Raw genomic sequence first — 12,672 nt, 5'->3', positions numbered from 1 at the left:
AAAAATTAACCAATAAAACCATACAACTTAAAATGTAAAATAGCGTGGGCCTGACATATTTTGGCACTGTATATCTGATGAAATACAGTGCATATCCTCCTGTTCTTAAAACCAGAAGGAGCATTTCAGACTGTGGTACCTGGGAAATTATATGAGGTGCTCATATGGCATAGAGGAAGACGGCATAGAAATGACTGTGTTGCAGTATAAAGGTACCAAAAGTACCTTCAAAATAACTAGCTGGTGTCCTGATAGCCAGTTTAGTGGTCAGGTGTCTTATTAGCCAACACTGGGCTCCGGATTGCTGCAGGCTGTTTCCATTGCTTGAGTTAGTAAGCTCCAGGCCAGCTCAGGAGCCTCCACTCGGCACCGTGTGGAGTGCTGTGACTGCAGCATGGAGGTACCCAAACCTTCCGAGCAGCTCTTGCACAGGACCGATTAATGGCGGAAGAAGAGTAGGGAACTTAAAAAGAGAAGCAATTTTGATTTGCTGCAGTTACGTAGGAAAAGTTAATGCTATATTAACACAAGCCAGCTGCCCACGCAGGCAGTTGCAGCTCTGCAACTATGATCTGGAAGGCGGCTGCGGCTTGACGTTGGTTGTGGGATTGGTGGAAAGGGGCTTCACAGGGTTCAGCATTACCATGCGATGTGATACTTTGCACTTCCACACCCAGCTCTCTCCCGTCAGTGCTTTTCTTTCCTCTTTCCTTCTCTCCACGTTGTTCTCTCTCTGGTACAGGCTGTCCAGTGGCAGTCCCAAAATACCTTCCTGACAATTTCCTCTCGCTCTGCCTTGGTTTCCATCCTCAGGGAGATGGCTTCCTTGGAAATGAGCTTCTTTCGAAAAATAGGGGAAACCCCATATTTAGAGTCACAACTTTGTTCACAGATCAATCTGCACCTGCTTCATTCACCAAAGGTAAGAGAAACAACGGCATCCTTGGCAGGAGGAATACTACACTTTACTTGCTGTGCTTCAGGTGAAGGAGTTGCTCCAGGGAAAGCCTTGCAAGATCCTGCTCTAAAGCTGCACTTCCAGGTGCATTGTCTTCTGGAAGCTTGAAGAAAGTCCAGTTTGTTTTAAGTTAGCTTCGGGATTTTTTACTAGTTGGTAAACATGACAGCTGTTTGTTATTTAATGTGTTCCTAACACAGCACAAAGTGAGTGGATTCATCTTTTAACATTTCATTTCCTCCTTTATGCTTTGTCTATTGGTAGTGACAGCAACTGAATGGCCCAGAGGGAATTGGTAACGAAATTTATGTAGCAGCCCAAAACAAAATTATTTTTAATGTAGGTCCTGCATAAACGAATGGCTAATTTTATGACATCCTTTGTTTTAATTCTTAATTTTCCAAAGTTAAAAGCAGTAGTAGCCACACATTTCTGACAACTGCGAGGGCAGAAGAAGATTTTTACTCTCAAAATAAATTTCTGAATTCTATGAGAAATTAACAAATTTTCTACTTTTACCAAATATAAAAAACTTTAAAAATGAAACAAATACTAAAAAACTGTGCCTCGAATAAGTACATCAAGTAAGAAATTGGAAAGGAGAAAATATGTTTTAAAATGGCACCGAAATCCATCTAGGCACAAAGGAAATAACCAAAAAGGAGATGCTTGGAAACTGCCAGAGATGCCTCCTGCATAAGCTGTTTTAAATGAGGACATGCCAATCATGAGAGATGGACCCTTCTAGCGATGGGGCATCCACAACTTGTTTGGGCAACTTGTTCCAGTGTCTCATCGCCCTCATAGTAAAGAATGTCTTCCTTACACCTAGTCTAAATCTACCCTCTTTTAGTTTAAAGCAGTTACCCCTTGCCCTGTTGCAACAGGCCCCGGTAAGAAGCCTGTCCCCATCTTTCTAAGCCCCTGTTAAGTATTGAAAGGCCACAAGTCTTTGGAGCACAGGACAAGGAGCAATGGAAGTTACAAGACGATTACACCTGCTTTTTTGTCAAATAAACCCCAAACCAGGCCATTTTTTGTTGCTCACATTTCAGCACTGCCGAGCCGGTCGAGCCTGGCAGAAGGGAACGTTGCTGAGGGTGCCCGACCACGCGTGGCTCCGTGGGCACCTCGCACTGCTGATGGTTTTTGGGCACCGTGTACCTGGTAAGGTCAACGCTTCGCCTCCTCCTCATGCCGCAGGGAACGTCCCTCCTCACGGCACGCACCCCGGGTGCGGCTGCAGGGGTGCAAGCCCAGAGACCCCCAGCAGAGGGAGGAGTCTCGCCGCCCGTGGCAGCGCCCGGCTCCGCGGCCGCGCGGGGGCGCAGCCCGAGGCTCGCCGCGGCGGGAGGGCAGCGGGGGAGCGGGGCAGAGACCCGGAGGCGACGGGTCAGCAGCCGAATATGCGGCAGGAAAATCCCGCCGGTAAGGAAAATACGGAAAATAAGCAAGCTAGTCCTGGGCTTGACTTAAACAAGACGGGGCTGGCTGCGGCAAAGCGGGGCCCCGTGCCCCGGCGAGTGCGTGGGACGGGAGAGGCGTCCGCCCTGCCTGGAGAGGCGTCCGCCCTGCCTGGAGAGGGGACGAGCCGCGGGCACCCGTGGCCCGGCCTCGGCGAGACAGCACGGGTTTGCTAGGCAGGAGCCAGCCCACGTCCCCATCCGGCTGAGCGGCAAGGAGCGAGGGGCTGGGATGGAGCATTACTCTGGAGGAGGCTGAGGGGAGACCTCATCGCTCTCTACAACTACTTGAAAGGGGGTTGTGGCGAGATGGGTGTTGGTCTCTTCTCCCAAGTAACTAGCGACAGGATGAGAGGAAATGGCCTCAAGCTGTGCCAGGGGAGATTTAGACTGGGTATTAGGAAAGGTTTCTTTACAGAGAGAGTGGTCAAGCTTTGGAACAGGCTGCCCAGGGAGGTGGTGGAGTCACCATCACTGGAAGTGTTCAAATAACATGTGGACGTGGCACTTGAGGACATGGTTTAGTGGGCATGGTGGTGTTGGGTTGATGGTTGGACTTGATGATCTTAGATGTCCTTTCCAACCTTAATGATTCTGTGATTCTGTGATCCTCACAGGCGACCCACAGGCAATGCCCCTACGTGAAAAAGTTGTGGTTAATGAAACCAACAGGTATATTGGGATCTTTCCCTGGGCCCTGGCTCCGTGGTGGGGATGGAGTTGGGTTTCTGGGCCAGGTGGGCAGTCTTCAGTTCGGCAGCACTGGGGAGCCGATGCGGCGACCAACGCAGGTGTACAAGACAGGCGTTCAAAACCTTCGGCACCAGACAGTTTGAAAAAATTGATTTGAAGCCAATGGAGGCTGATACCTGTAAGGGTCTGGGGGTTGGCTTTGGCATTTTCTCAATTCTTCTTTAAAGTATGAAAGACCCCCACACACAGAGGAAGTTGCCTAAATGGCCATGGTGGGGAAACAATGACAGGGAATATACAAAGTGTGCTATCATATTCACAAGGTAAATAGGGGGGAAAAACCCAAAACCCTCCAAATTATTTTTTCCTCCTACTGGAAGGGCTAGTTATAAAAACATGAGACAGATGACTGTCAGACAAGTCTGGATGAAACTGATAGTGGAAATTTAAAATAAAATAAAACCATTCTTAGTAGGAAAATCCACTGAATCTACCCTATACTTTTAAGACACCTCTTTGTCCACATGTTCTTATAACTGATCAAAACATGAAAATCCATTTGGCTGAAATTTTTTAAAGTGTTGAAGATGTTTTAATTTTGAAACAGTAAAAAAAATCAAAGTTTTTACTGATTTCATCGTCAGTTTGTATACGTCTTTATTGACTTAAATAGTTATTAAACAGTTTTATTAAATATTTATTAAATAACTTTAATAGTTATTAAAACCACTTTTGACACTTTCTATTAGCCAAACAGCCTTTTCTTTGATAAGCAAGTCATTAACAATGTTACTAGCTAAAGGAAAATAGCATTCAGCCTTTGGGGGAAAGTAAAGCTTGCACTGGGCAAAACAATGATATTTTAACCCCACCTAAAAATGAAGCTCATGTGCTAAAAAAGAATAGGTAAAGAAAATGAGAAACGAATCTTTTCTCATTTTTCAAAACAGGCATTTTGTGAAATTTTATCCACCCAAGAGTACTGAGAGCGCTGGCGGAGGAGCTTGCCAAGCCACTCTCCATCATTTATCAGCAGTCCTGGTTAACAGGGGAGGACCCAGAAGACTGGAGGCTTGCCAATGTGACGCCCGTCTACAAGAAAGGCCGGAAGGAGGATCCTGGGAACTACAGGCCTGTCAGCCTGACCTCTGTACCAGGGAAGATTATGGAGCGGTTGGTCTTGAGAGTGCTCACAGGGCATCTGCAGGACAACCAAGGGATCAGGCCCAGCCAGCATGGGTTCATGAAAGGCAGGTCCTGCTTGACCAACCTGATCTCCTTCTATGACCAGGTGACCTGCCTAGTGGATGAGGGAAAGACTGTGGACGTTTTCTACCTGGACTTTAGTAAAGCCTTTGACAGCGTCTCTCACAGCATTCTCCTGGAGAAACTGGCGGCTCGTGGCTTAGACGGGTTTACTCTTCGCTGGGTGAGGAACTGGCTGGATGGCCGAGCCCAGAGAGTTGTGGTGAACGGCGTTAAATCCGGCTGGTGGCCGGTCACAAGCGGTGTTCCCCAGGGCTCAGTTCTGGGGCCGGTCTTATTCAATATCTTTATTGATGATCTGGATGAGGGAATTGAGTGCTCCCTCAGTAAGTTTGCAGATGACACCAAGCTGAGTGGGAGTGTTGATCTGCTGGAGGGTAGGAGGGCTCTGCAGAGGGATCTGGACAGGCTGGATCGATGGGCAGAGGCCAACTGTATGAGGTTTAATAAGGCCAAGTGCAGGGTCCTGCACTTTGGCCACAACAACCCCATGCAATGCTACAGGCTTGGGGAGGAGTGGCTGGAGAGCAGCCCGGCGGAAAGGGACCTGGGGGTGCTGATTGACAGCCGGCTGAACATGAGCCGGCAGCGTGCCCAGGTGGCCAAGAAGGCCAACAGCGTCCTGGCCTGTATCAGAAATAGTGTGGCCAGCAGGAGTAGGGAAGTGATTGTGCCCCTGTACTCGGCACTGGTGAGGCCGCAGCTTGAATCCTGTGTTCAGTTTTGGGCCCCTCACTACAAGAAGGATGTTGAGGTGCTGGAGCGTGTCCAGAGAAGGGCAACGAAGCTGGTGAGGGGTCTGGAGCACAAGTCTTATGAGGAGCGGCTGAGGGAACTGGGGTTGTTTAGTCTGGAGAAGAGGAGGCTGAGAGGAGACCTTATCGCTCTCTACAACTCCCTTGAAAGGGGGTTGTGGCAACGAGGGTGTTGATCTCTTCTCCCAAGTAACTAGTGATAGGACAAGAGGAAATGGCCTCAAGTTGTGCCAGGGGAGGTTTAGATTGGATATTAGGAAAAATTTCTTCACTGAGAGGGTGGTCAGGCATTGCAACAGGCTGCCCAGGGAGGTGGTGGAGTCACCATCTCTGGAAGTGTTCAAAAAACGTGTGGATGTGGCGCTTCAGGACATGGTTTAGGGGACATGGTGGCGCTGGATTAATGGTTGGACTTGATGATCTTAAAGGTCCTTTCCAACCTAGTGATTCTGTGATTCTGTGATTCTGCGAAATATCTGATCCACGCAAGTCTTACCCATGGAAACACTGTTTTCAGCTCAGTGGGACTTTTTTGATTGGAGTTCTTCGCCTTGCACTCTTTTAGTGTTCATGCTTGTGATAAAGTAGTTTATTTTGCTTTAAAAATACCATACATCATAGTCATTGTTATTACTTGTATTAGTCATTATTATTAATTGTATTAATGGAAGACATGGAGGCTGTAAGATGACCCAGGTGCTACTCAAATGCAGAAGGCAAAAAGGTGGTTCTTGACTTAAACACACAGTTATTAGGCAGGAGTGCTGGCAGCCTGAAGAGTTCAGAAAAAAAAAGCGCCAGCCACTGAGCAGCCAGCATTAGCTTTAAAATCATCACATTTAAAGTACTAATAAAAAGGTGGCTGCCTTTTATGTACTTCTAGCTTAGGAATCTTTAAATATTTTGTACATAAGCTCAGGCTTTCTGCAACCTCTTAGCCAGAGGACAAGAAAGCACTATTTTTAAAATGAAAGCTGAGAAAGCCATGTAATCAGAAGCTTTAAGGAAAATACCAAGTGTCATAAGAGTTGGCAACACTGTAGTTCCCTACCACTGTTTTTCTTCAGAACCTGCTTTTTAATGCAAAATTAAAGGCTGTTTTCCCCTTACATTCTTCAGTACTATAGTTAAGTGCAATGTGTTGCCCTTTAAGTGAATGCTCTTTTTACAAAGCAATTTGATTATCTTCAATTATGCTATTATCAGCACCTGGGATTAGTAAAAAAATCAAAGGTTTGTAATTATATCCAATATTCTTCTTGTTACAGACAATAACGTCTGGACAGTCACTTTGCTTTTTGTTTATTATTAGCTTCCAGTCACAATCATTTTCAGACTCTGGTGCATTAGAACAACATGAAATGGTTTGGACTGCAAAAAAAAGGTGACAAATTACTTTCTACAAAACTCTTTTTTTTCCCTAGGACTTCAAAACCACATGGAAGTATTTATGTAAATGAATTTGCTTACTTTAAATAAAACTTCAATTCAGAGCTAAATTTGATCTACACGTCTCTAATTTGGAAGAGAGAATCCTGAGATTGATAGATCATGTTCTCATGATGTAGTGCCCGTAACATAATACACTAGTGCAGCAGTGAATGGCGGAGGCTCCGCCTGCGAAAGTCTGCTGGAACTGTTTGCTTTGGAGCTCTCTGCTCTAGCCATGCAGTTGAATTAACTTATTGTAATAAAATAGCCTGTTAAGGATAACATCAGCTGGTAGATAACTGTAGCACAGACTGTCTGTAAGATACCTTGTTAGCATTTCTGTAAGTTCAACACTCCTGCCCCCCCAATAAAATGAAATATTAAAAAATGATGTGTGCAGGAGGCATTCCATCTGGACGTCTTAAAGTCAAACCATAAGAGCTGCCTGACAAAGGCCATCCTCTCACAATGAAGCAAGCAGCGAAGGAGGTCCACCAAGCCCTCCCAAAAGCAGCAGGGAGTAGCTGTGACTCCCTGGGAAGAAGTGTGGGTAGAGGGTTCAGCAAAGGTTGATGCAGAACAAGACTACAACACGTACTACAAGATTTGGGCTGGAGCGACAACAACCTCGCTCATATTGTGTCCCCCGCTCAGCAGCTCAGCCTCAAAGGTACTGCAATAGATAAACAACTAGTAATGAACTGATAAATATCCCCAGGAGAGGATATGCCGCCGAGAAAACGACGCAGCAGCATCTGGAGCTTCCCCCATGCTGTAGACGATGCCGTGGATCTCAGGAGGGAGCTGGAAGCGTTGCCAGTTCTCTTCTCAGCGATATGCTGGTCCCATGGGGTAGAGGAGCAGAGGGTACTGGGGTCCTACCGCCTGGAGGGAAGCAGCCGTCGGCTCAGTAGGCTGCCGAATGGCACCCAGCAAGGAGCTGGACCTGCACGGGGCTGAGCCCAGGCAGTCGGTGGGCGAGTGGGTCAGGCAGGGCGCTGCTACCCCTTCGGAGCGGCTGGGATACACACTCAAATTCTGCCTATCCTGAACAGACGAAACCCACGTAGCTGTCTGCAAGAGAAGGATTATTTTCTCTCCAGCTTAGAAGTTTTGTACCCTTGGGGTAGGAATAAACGACTTATTATCAGCATTAGAGAAGCCTGGTTACATACCACTGATGACATTTTAATCAATCCAGCATAGCATGGTTTATATTAATAACGCACCCATTAACTAGATTAAGAACTGGTTCTTTTCAGATCTCAGATCTAAATTGTCAGTGGAGAATCTCCAGCAAACACTCACGGTGATGTGGCAGGACTTTCTAAGAAGGAGTATTTACATCTAACCTATTCAGTATTTTTAATCAGTGACCAGAAAGCTACATATAAAATTACTGCTGATAAAATTCACAGGTGACCTCAAGATTAGCAAGCTAGGGAAGAGGAGGTATTATGCTATCTGATCTGAGAGTGCTTGATGTCGGAAGCATGGGCCCGCTCCCAGAAAGGGGTTTTGCGGGCAGTGCCATGCACGGCAGTGCAGGCAGTGCAGGCCATTCCCATGAAGTGATGGAACATCCCCTGGGTAACAGCACCGCTGAAAAGGGTAAAAGGACAAACAGTTCACGGGGAACTTGCAGTGTCATGACATGACGAAATACTAGGGCGATCCTGAAAGCATAGCTGTAAAGAAGAAATTTGTATATGTATGTGTGTTTGGTTAGGTGGACCCTAGATTGCCAGGGGCAGTTCAGGCAACCATATTTTAAAAGGGATGTTGAAAAACGGTGCAGGGTTCACAGGAAAACCAGGAAAACAATATAAGGACTGGCAAAAATGTCTTTTGTTGAGAAGTTTAAAGAGATCAATTTGTTAACTTACGCAGAAAGAAATATTCTGAGTTGACTAGACTACAGCGTATATAATACCTTCCCAAGAAGCAAATACCAAGAATATGTTGAAGTGTAAGGGAAAGGATAAAAAGAACCAGTGGCTAGAAGGTGGATGCAGCCAAATTCATACAGAGAATCCAAGCCCACGTTCATAATGAGGAGGGTAAGGACAAAGAGAAACAGAAATTCTTGATTTCTTGATTGAGAAATCTCTTGATTTCTTCAGATCAGAACTCAGTGTCTTAAAGACAGCTTTATAGTTAAACACAAGTTATTTGGCTCAAGACAGGGTAGCTGCTTGTGATATACAGAAGCGCGCATTCCTATGGACTGCCAAAACATGTGACAGATGCCTAGAAACAAACCACCGGGTTTTGAAGTGCTTGTGAGCAGAGACATTCCTCGCTTTCCAGTCTTCGGGCCAGCTACGGAGAGACCATTTCATATGGAAAAGCAGTTCTGATTATTCATTAAAAACACAGCAGCGCAAATTCTCAAACCCCAGTGTTTGAAAAAGACACTATTTGTATGTGCCTCCTCTAGTCCAAAAGATTTCAGGACTGGTCTTGGGCTGGTGATCTAATCTCTGGGTTTCTGGCTACAGTTTGAGTGCTCATTCCTGCTGCCATCCCTGCAGCCCAAGACACGGGTGCTGATCTGGGTAAAAGGCAATCCACACGCATGCACCAATACTACGATAACTAAGCAGCTTTCTTCTTTTTTTTGGTGGATTATTTTTAACCCAGTTCAGCTCTCTGCTCCAGTTCGTGGCCTGCAAAGAGCCTCGTCAGCACGGCCGGGGCTGGGCAGCCATGGCAGCACCCACCCGCCACAGAGCAGGAAATCCTAAGGCCAGGACTGCCGCCGAGGCGCAGATGCCGAAGGCTGATCCAGCGTCTCGCTGTTGCCATGGGTGAGGTCCAGCTTTCCTCCTCTCCCCGCAGCACGGTCCCACCTCCTCCTTTTGCTGGTGGTGGCAACTGCCTGGCTAATTCTCTGCCGGGTTAGCCAGCCAGCTCAGAGAGGGCAGAAGTGCCAGCTAAGGGACCATGCCTGCTGGAGTGGCTCTACCTACCTGCTGCATCACGGCATCTTTATCACCAAACCATACCCTCAAATTCCCATATAGCTCTACAGCATTCTCAGGGAGGGCTCCCTGGCACCGTACGCTGATGTAAACCTCAGACAGGATCATCCCACCCTCCCCACTGTCCCTAAGGGTGCCTTTTCCTCCCCTCTTGTTAGAACCAGAGCTGCTGTGGCCGGGGGGGGAGCAGGCGTGGGTTAGCTCTCGAGGCGGGCTCAGCAGACGGTGGCACAACTGCCAGGGCCCGGAGAAAAGGGAAAAGGGGAGAAGGTTTCTTGTTTTCCAGTTTCTTGCTTTCCAGTTGAACTCAGCAATGTTTATCTGCCTCCTTGGGGGATGGTTCATCAGGCTTAATCCCGTGACATCCATAAAATTCATGGAGAGCACTGCATTGCTAAAGCATCTGTATTCTTCTACTGATAAAGGTGGGAGACTCATCTAGCACGACAAGGAAAAGACACAGCACTGCTGGGTAAAGGTCATCGCCTCTTCTATTGTACAGCAGAAATAAACACAAGCTGCAACTCTGCACAGTTATGTGCTCCTCAAAGAGCTCTTTCCCTGCGCCTCTTTCGGGGCCTGTCCCACCTTGCTACAGTCATTTGCAACTATGGGTTTCTGGCCGAGTTTCCTTCTCAGTCATGTAATTTCCGTTTTCTTTTCTTTTGTGGGACATTTTGAGATTTTCAGAGGGAAAAATCTGTGTTCCAATTCACCATCCAACAACCCATCAGTGTGGAAGAGAAATGTCCCTAATTTTGGTGGCTTCCTACCAGTGTTTTTAAGGCTAAAAAACGGTTAACACACGTAACAGCCAGCTAACTTCACGCTGACTGAGAGCATCAGCGCAACAGTCCTGCAGATTTGAATCTTTCCGTGTGTAGGAAAGGTGTTGTCTGGGTAATGGCAGTAGGATTTTCCTTTCTGCTTGCAACTGAGCGACCTTTCCCAGGGGAAGAGGCAGCCCGGCCCCAAGCAGCTCATTCCTTGAAGCCTGGGAAGCAGATGCCAGCCTCTTGGTATCAATGTGCTTTTGTAGGATGTTGACCATTCTAAGGTCTCATTTAAATGAGATAATATTCATTAACGTGATGGCTGCTGTGCATGCTGGCTTGCAGAAGAACCCGAAAGCTTTTCTACCTTTCTTTGGGCACCCTGTTGAAGGCAGCCAGGCATCCCCAGGGGAGGCAGCCCCCCACCACCCCACCTCCGGCATGGGTCCTGACTTCCCACCTCTTTGCGGTATTGCTCCTGAGCCACTGGGCCTTCTTAGGGAATGACATGCTCATTGCGCAAAATACATCCAGTCGCGTCTGCTGCAGGGGTCGGACTTCACAGCTGACAGAGGTACCTGCCGACTCTCAGCATCTTGAGCTCTGAAAACCATTTAAGCGTAGTTGCTGATAAGGTGGATTCTGTTTTATCCACTTTTGCATGCGTTATTTTTTATACCATTGGCTAAAAGCTCAGTGGCAGTAGAAGAACCCTTTTGCCTCTCTGGGAGACTATCCAGCATTTCATGGAGGAACAGATTTGACAGTCTAATACTGGAAAGCTGACACCTAATTACCTCATTCCTAACTGATGTTGCCGTTTGTAAAGTTTTTTCTGAGAGCCCGGCAGACAGAGGGGAATTGCTGTGGGTGACGGAGTGAGGGCTGAACGCAAGGAAAAAGTGCTGAAGCACTCATTAAAAAAAAATTAATCCTATGTCTTCTTAATAAGTGAGGGGGCAGTTTGCCGAGGAAGGGGGAACCCTTCCAAGCCCCAAAGGTAAGATTTTTGCAGACAGTACAAGTTTGCACTGTGTTCCTTCTGTAATTAGTTTCTAGACACAAAATCTTCTTCATGGGGATTTTATCGCCTGACTATTAAAAGTATAGAGACAACAGGCATGTATTAAGACAAGGCAACTCCCTCCCAATAAATTAGTATGCCCGTGTTTGCAAGGAGACATAATAGCTCTTATTTATATTGTACTTACATATTTAATTTTCTTTATAAATAAAAGCTTTATGCCTCCCTCTGAGCCTGCTCTTACAGCCTTAGACTACAACAGCTACAACAAAACTATTACTCCAAATTAGCATGGCATTCAGCATGCATTTCTATTACTTCCATGATTTTTATTGGGTTTTTTTAAATTTTTTTTCTTTCGGTTCATTCATCAATCATATTCACAAGCCCATTGTTGTAGTTGCTGCCAGTTTAGTGTTCTCACACATTTCAGCACACAGACAGAAACTGCAAACTAGAGCAGGCTCTATTAGGATCTCTAATATTTCTGAGGAGTCTGAAGGTGCTGACAGCTTATGGTATGTCTTTCCCAGTCAAGTGCAAGTGCCTCAAAGTCCATCTATCTGCTGTTACTGGAAGGGGTAAAATTACACAGCACGCTTACCCTCTGAGTAGGAATCCTCTCCCCAGAGGTTAGAAATGGAGAACAAAAAGTGTACCACAGCTGGAGATCTGACAAACGATACTCATTTGGACTTCCAAATAATCATCTGTGCCACACTGGCTTGCCTTTGCAAAGTGAGCTTGTTTCTGAACCCGGGTTGATTACCTTCCTCGTTGTTTCGCCAGACAAATTATCTTTTGCCAACTTCAGTGCAACATCAAGAGCTGATCCTGAAGTCCTGCCACCCCCCAAACTCTCAGTGGCAACAGCAGAAGCAGCTCTAGGATGGCAGGAGTGGGCCTCTCTTTTGCTCGGGCTATGTCCTTTTTTACTTTGTGCCCTCACTGATTTTTCTCTCTGCTCCACACCATCCTTTTATAGCAAGCACCTCAGGGCAGAGGATATTAGGAAAGAATTTTATTTCTTGGGACTGCAGAAAAAGGTATTTCTCAGGGCTGCAGAAAAAGGGAAGTAGTTTCAAGTATCCAGGCATGCACATTGTCACCGCAGCCCTGTTTGCATACAAGCCGATTGTCAACCAAAGGAACTGGAAAATTATGGCTATTTATCCATCCCTCTCTTTACCCCCCGCTGTGCCTCTTTTGGCAAAGCAGCTAAACAGTTTGCATTGTTTCAAATTTAATGCTTGCAGATGGTTTTATTTAGAATTTGTTTTATTGGTGAGACATGCTTCCTCTGTTTATTAAATTATGCCTACTTT

This window comes from Phaethon aethereus (genome assembly GCF_964289735.1).
Source record: "Phaethon aethereus genome assembly, chromosome: 5".
Taxonomy (NCBI): Eukaryota; Metazoa; Chordata; class Aves; order Phaethontiformes; family Phaethontidae; genus Phaethon; species Phaethon aethereus.
Note: the sequence above shows the minus strand (reverse complement) of the source record.